This window comes from Balearica regulorum, chromosome 13 (assembly GCF_011004875.1).
Source record: "Balearica regulorum gibbericeps isolate bBalReg1 chromosome 13, bBalReg1.pri, whole genome shotgun sequence".
NCBI classification, from domain to species: domain Eukaryota; kingdom Metazoa; phylum Chordata; class Aves; order Gruiformes; family Gruidae; genus Balearica; species Balearica regulorum.
In genome coordinates, this window is record NC_046196.1 from 14579254 (window position 1) to 14586243 (window position 6990).

The following is a 6990-nucleotide window of genomic DNA, read 5'->3' on the forward strand; positions in this document are numbered from 1 at the left end:
CTGTTCTGTTTCTTTGTTGTTGTTTTGCACTCTTCTTAAATGAATTGATTTAATGTAAAACTGTTGTGAGATTAAAATGACCAGAAAGATCTGTTTGGTAAATGGTTTTTCTACCTGTTTTCCACTGGAAGCCCTACATGTCACAGCTGGCTGCAGTGCTGGCTGCTTTCGCTTTATTGTAACACAGAGGATTTAGATAAAACAAATGCTGATAGAGGTAATTGCTTCAGATAGCTTTATATTTTTGCCAGGGTAAAAAGTAAAGACAATAAAATAACCTCAACATTTTGATTCTAAATTACTCACATAAAGCAAAAGAGTACAGATGCTTATTAAACTATACTACAATTAAGATTTCCACCACTGGAACACATAGTAGGTAGACTTTAAATGCAATGCTTGCTTCATGCACACTATCATGAAATAAAAGCAATGCTAGAATGGATATATGAACTGTAGGCAAACAAAAATAAACTCATAATAATCAGTATATACAGTCAAAATATAATTAGAAGTGGTTTAAATCCTAAATATTGATAGTGGGGAAACATCACCGAACTCTGATTATCATCTCTCCACACAAATATACTCTAAGTGGTTTTCTAGATGCTGTGGGTATCCAGATGCTGTAAGTTACAATGAGCATATGTAAGTATTAACTTTGTCTCTTATAGATAAATGTAAGATATACAGGTATACAGTTTTGTTTGATCTAGTTTTCCTGATTGTATGCCCAATGCCTCAACTATAAAATCATGCTTACTGCAGTCTCATACATAAATTTCTCTTCCTGAAGACTGCAGTCAATGTTCTCAGCAGTGTGCTACTACCGTACCACTACCAGGATACCAGAAAGTGACAGGAAAAACACTGGACCCCTGCTATGGATTTCTGAGAGGTAAATTACATTTATGCCCTAGAAAGTATCCTTCAGATTCCCAGTTTGTCATGCCAGTCCTCTCCATCCTTACTACTAATATTATATGATGAATAAAGAATCAAACATCTTATCATTTTCAATATCCTTTCCTGTGACAGTACTATCTATTGTTTTTTTTCTATCCTTCCACTTCCTTGAGTCTCTATCTTGAGCCCTTTTCCCATGCAGGGCATGAGAACACACTCTTCTGTACTCGTATCTTGGGCTCCCCCAAGTCTGTGTTGTGGTTTGTGTGTGAGTACAGAGTTACTGAATTGGCTGACTTGCCCTTTTCCTTTTCTTCTTAGTATTTAAGTTATGTCTCAGAGGGTGGGTTTTGTTTCCCTTCTCTCTCTGCAAATTGTTTTCAGCCTATAGCACTCCATTACCAGCAGAGGTCTTATCCAGAGATACACAAAGACAAGGCAGTTTATTTTTTCTATAAACTGTGACTGTTGCCAAAAACACAAATGTGTTCTATGTAGACAGGACATCCAGATTTCATTGCTGAATCAAGACCAAATCCATGCAACCAGGACCTTGAGACTACTTTCACATTTATTTTTTTTCGTCTTAACTGAGAAAGCCCAGACGTAACAAAACATAGAGACTGTGTTGGTATTTCAGAGGGTCTTTGTAACAGCAGGGGGCTCTGCTGTGTATAGTAACAGTATCTAGTAAAGAAGTTAATGAATATACACGAGAACTAACAGAGACTATTACAATACCCTGCCTTTCTGTATAGAGCAAATAAACTAGTCAGTGACAGCTGTTCTATTCTAATACAAACAAAAATATTTTCCTTATTGAATACAAACAAGATAGTATTCATAGCTAAACAATTGATTATTAAGATTTACCAAACAGACATATATTTTTCTTGTTACTGTAATTTATTAAGTCATTAGTTTTGAGTTCTGAAAGTCCAAGACTATTTCTTTTGCATCATTTCAGAAGTTTAATCCAGCACTGAGAAAAAAACAACAAATACCTTTTTAAGGGTACAGGTACCTCCTCTCTTAGAGAGTCAATAATGAGTGGCACCTTGCAAGACCAAGCCTCATTTAAAATGTGCTTTACACTAATTTAAAATAGAAAATAAGAAAGTTATGCCATTTCTGTATTTTATTAAAAGCTACACATTTAAAGTGTCTGTTCCTGATGGCTTCCTTTCCTTGCTGTTGTCACAATGGAGTCCAGCTGATCTGAATAGTCTGAGATCTTAGGGTTCTTATCCCCTTCATGGAATGTAGTGTGTATGCCTGCCACACCAGCTTCTTGCAAACTATGGTATTTTGGCATGAAACTATAATTTTTCATGAAAAAATCCCAAAGTAGGTACAACTCCCATATCTAATCCACATGAGTTTTGGAGAAAGAAGCACTTCCTAAGTTTCATTTCTGCTCACCACTACAGACAATTTGGAAGCATTCTGCTCTCCTGCAGTAGAGTTCCCTGCGAGCTCTCCTCTGAGGACTGACAACCTCAGACTTGCCTAAGAACTGACAACCATCAGCAAACTGAAAAATTAAATTCCTAAATTGCTGTGCAACCTTGTGTCAGAAAGGTTATAATGCATTCTGATTAAGTAATTACTCCCTCATTAGTCAGCTATATTCAGTGGGGTTTTTATTCTTTCCTCAGAAAAAGTAACATCTAGAGAATTATTGCTATATCTAAAATATATAGGTATTCATACTAAGAACAGAATGTATCAGAAGAAAATTACAAATAATAATAAAAGCAGCTAGATGATAATATTTGCAATGTTACCACAAATGAATTGAACTTGTAATCTTACAGTATACACCTGGTAAGAGAAAAGTACTATATCAAAATCCATTCATTATACAGACAAGCTTTAATCCTATTTTCTGTGATTTTGGTTTTGGCAATTTCAGTAACCACAACAGTCTGCAGTACTTAATACTGTCACTATGCTTCTCATCAGGAGATTTCAGGGTAGCTGTAATCTGAGTACCCTCCGAGTCCTTTAATAAGAAATCAAAGTTGTGCCTAACAAGTCCTTTGAGATCCCATTGCTCTGAACCTGGGCAAGAACAACATTTAAGTGGTACAAATGTTGGCTTTGTTCTCCAAGTACAGCTAAATATTAAGCGTTGCCCAATTACAAAGCATTTTGTTCTTCAAAATGTTGTTACGCATTGATGTCTTTTGGTTTCAGAAAGCCCACATTCAGGGTGACTTCCCATCTTTAGTTTAAGGTTTTTTTAAGTTAGACCTCGCCTGAAAAAAAAAGACCATGCCACCAGTGTAAATAAGTATGCCAGCTTCTACCAACACAAGGTAACTGCTAGCTATTTCAGACAACTATGACATAGTTATGAGCCAGCTCAAAGTGTTACTGCATCATCAAGCTTCCCAGGTAATCAACACCCACTCCTGCTTTACAGTCACTGCAACACTTTCCCACATCTGCAACTGAACATCACTTGTTCACCACAATCTGTGGCAACAGAGTCTAATCAAAGTGAAGCTCACTTCAGTAAACATTTTACATGTTTTTAAGAAGTCCTATATTTTCTATACCTTTACTGTGCTTCTTTTTGTACTCAAAAAGAAACATTTTAATTTCTAGCTCCTGTATTTTAGTAAGTCACTATATTAGTAATGGGAAAAAAATACTTGAACTTTTCCACTCAACTGCTTGATTTTACTTGATTCTTAAAGCAAATGTGTCCAATACATTGACCTTGTCCATCTATTTTATAACAATGAGTTATACGTCACTGAAACCCTCTAGGGGTGAAAACTAGGTAGAAGATCCCTCTCTAATCAAGCTGAAGCGTACCCTATAAAATGAGGTTTATGGCCCAGGTCAATAGTGTTTTTTCAAAAAGATTTATTTGCTTTGTGAAGCAAGTCAGCTTCAGAAGGGATTTTTAAAAGAAGATTTTATTAAAATATTAATAATTTAAATTACTTAATGCCAGTAGCAGCTACCATTCCATAAAAAAGACTTCCAACATTTTATTCTCACATATCAGGCCTTTTTCATGGGAAACTTTATTAAAATCCGGATGTTGTTCACAGTTTGGTTTCAACAAAATCATCATTTTCCCCAAAAAACCTCCTGAGCAGTTTTATTTTAAATCTAGTGTGTGTAAAAATGCTTTGCAAAATAAAATTACATTATTTTCATAGAGCACCTTTTCAATTAATTCTCATTAAGAGAATTCAATATCCTATTTTACACGTTTCATTTTGGGTTTGTTTTTTGGGTAGGGGGTTGGGCTTTTTTTTTTTTTTTTTTTTTTTGCTTATCATGAGAGTATGAGAGCTGGTAAACATTAAGATATGAACTCACTGAACTGGCACTTTTTCCACTGACTGCATTGAGCTTTGGACCAGATCTTAAAGGTTTACGTTAAGTTTGAAGAACAGTAGGAACAGTAATTTCTCTGAAGATGCTCATTATGTTCTGAACTGCTACCATCAGCAGTATTCCAGAGGAAACAACCATCCTCCATACCTGCACAACACAGAATACAGAAAGGCTTTGCTCTTTTTGCCTAAAAACCCATAGTTTTTGCAATGTGGTTTCCATTTACTTAGTGTCCTCAAAGATTCCTAAATATCATTAACAAGACTTGGCCATTTTAAGCTATGAAGAGTAGTTTTCTATCCAATGCCTTTATTTAAATGAAAGAGCAGAATAAAAATGAATGCTTAGGTACCACATGCCATTATTGTAATCATGTGGTTTAAAGCATGCAACTATACATAACAAAGAAGCTTGCTGAAAGTCTGTCAAAATTGAAACATGTGACAGCAGCTGTTATCAGTTTATCAAGGTTTTTCTCCAAGTCTGTCTTTATCTTTCTGTGTATTTATGCATTTGCTGTTGTTCTCTATCTCCAACTCCTCACCATCAACATAAATTCATTATTTTAGCTTCTTACAACCGCAAGAAAACCAGTCTCTGTCTTTATGACTAAAGATGGAAGGCAACACAAGGATCAAAGAACTGCCCTTGGTAAGCAGTACTTGCCCACTTTCTTTGGCGTATCTGAAACTTGTGTTTGTATGATTTGTACAGGATACATAAACTGTCTGTTGATCAGGCCAATTGATGACCACAGGCCAACTTGCAAAAGCTAACGTCTTCTCTGAAAAGTATTGCATGAGCCTGTAATTAAGTGTGCTATCGTCAGTTCAACTCAGGGAGCGGGGGGAGAGAGAAAGAAAGATTTCCGTAAGTAAAAACAAAAAGATACTTCATCCTTAATAGGTCATCGCACAAGATTTTTACAAACATGGCTTAACTAATTTCACAGCTCATGAGGTAAGTTTTCTTCTCCTCATTTTATACATAGACATCCAAGCCACAATAAGTTAGAGTGCCATGCACAAAACCACAGTCACACTGACAGAGGAGTGGAATGCTCACTCTCCTGAAGTCAACAGGAGCTTCGCTGCTGACTTCAAAAGGCAAGAAGATAGGCACAACTTTGCCTCAACATTGCAAGTTCATCATACTCCATTTCCTTTCCTGAAAGTATCTGTATTAAAATAACATTTGGAGATATATTTATCATAATGAAAGCAACAGATACTCTTTCTGTAACACAAACAAGACTGCATATTACATTGAACATGGAAAGGCTTTTTTTCATCTTATTTATTTCCTGTGTGCATTTCTTAACTTAGGAAATTAATCAGACTATTGAATTTCAAGTTTGCGTATATTCATTCAAATGTTTTACTAAAAACATATGCTTTGGCTTGTGCAACATGTGTTTTAAGATTGTTAGCCTTATTCCAGCGCTGCCACGTTAGCCTTATTCCAGCACTGCCACGCTATGTTACGAGCTCACAAGCAGCATTACAGAATTTGCAAACAAGGTGTGAGGTCTTGCTGGGATTGTCAGCTAGAGGCAGAAATGGAGATGTCAGGCAATCTGTACCTTTCCTTCCTGGGGGATCAATCAGAGATACTGTGGCAGTGCTGGCTGGAAACTTTCTGCTACGCCAGCTGTTTCTGGGGGGCGGATTGGGGGTGGAACAGTAGCGTGTGGACCAAGAGCAAAGGTTAATTTGTGTTCTTCCCCCAGCAAAATTAGTGGTTCCAAATCCATTGGACTTCGATTTTTAATAGGCTGGGTAGCATTTCAGCCCAGATTTCTAATGAGCCCTGCAACACTCACACTTAAATCAAGACATCTGGAAAGTCTACTTGTATACACCATACGTAAATATTAGAATTTAAAAGTTAGACATTTCAAATGATCTGATTAAAGGTTATTGCAAAATCAGTTCTGGTTTTGTTTTCATGGTAAATTTGACCTTGACAAGTCTTAGCACAGCTTGAAATCTTTTCTTCTGAATTACATTTTATCAAACCTGGGGAAAAAGCACCATGACACTGCTCGTTAATTATCAGTCAACAAGCTGGATTCAGGTAACACTAAGCTTTCCAGATATACAACTGATGACGACTTTAAAGGAAAAGTGTCAAAATGTACAGGCTCCAAAATTTGACATTTCAAAAGTTAAAAAGGTTTAAAAAATGGAAAAAAAGAAAAAAGTCTGAGGAGAAGCAGACTGCGATGTCCTGAAACAGTTATTGAAGGTGCAAATAAACAAAAATGTCCTTCTTGGAACTTGAATTTCTAAACATATAGTGCTCCACTGGGTCATTTTTGTGAGCAGAATTTTGGAGGGAGGATAAGCAGGGCCAGACGCGCTCCACTCAGCCTTCACAAGCTGAGCAGTAAACAAGAAAAAGCTTTCACTACAGTCAGTACAATGACTGGAAATACACAAAATTTAATTCCTGAATAAAACAAATGAGTTTTCTGCACCATCTGAAAATGGTCCGGTCCCTTCAGCACAAAAACCATCCCATTTGTGTTATTTTGTTAACTATGAATTGACTAAAATTCTCGAGTAGCAATTATTTTTAAATTAGCATAGAGCAAGAGCTAAAATATTGCACTTGAAATAGAATAAGGACTGGAACAAATTATTTATGAAACTAAACACTATGGCAAGCAGAAGCTCATTAGAAAGAAGAAATAGTAAAGACAGGAAAAAGAGGCAAGATATA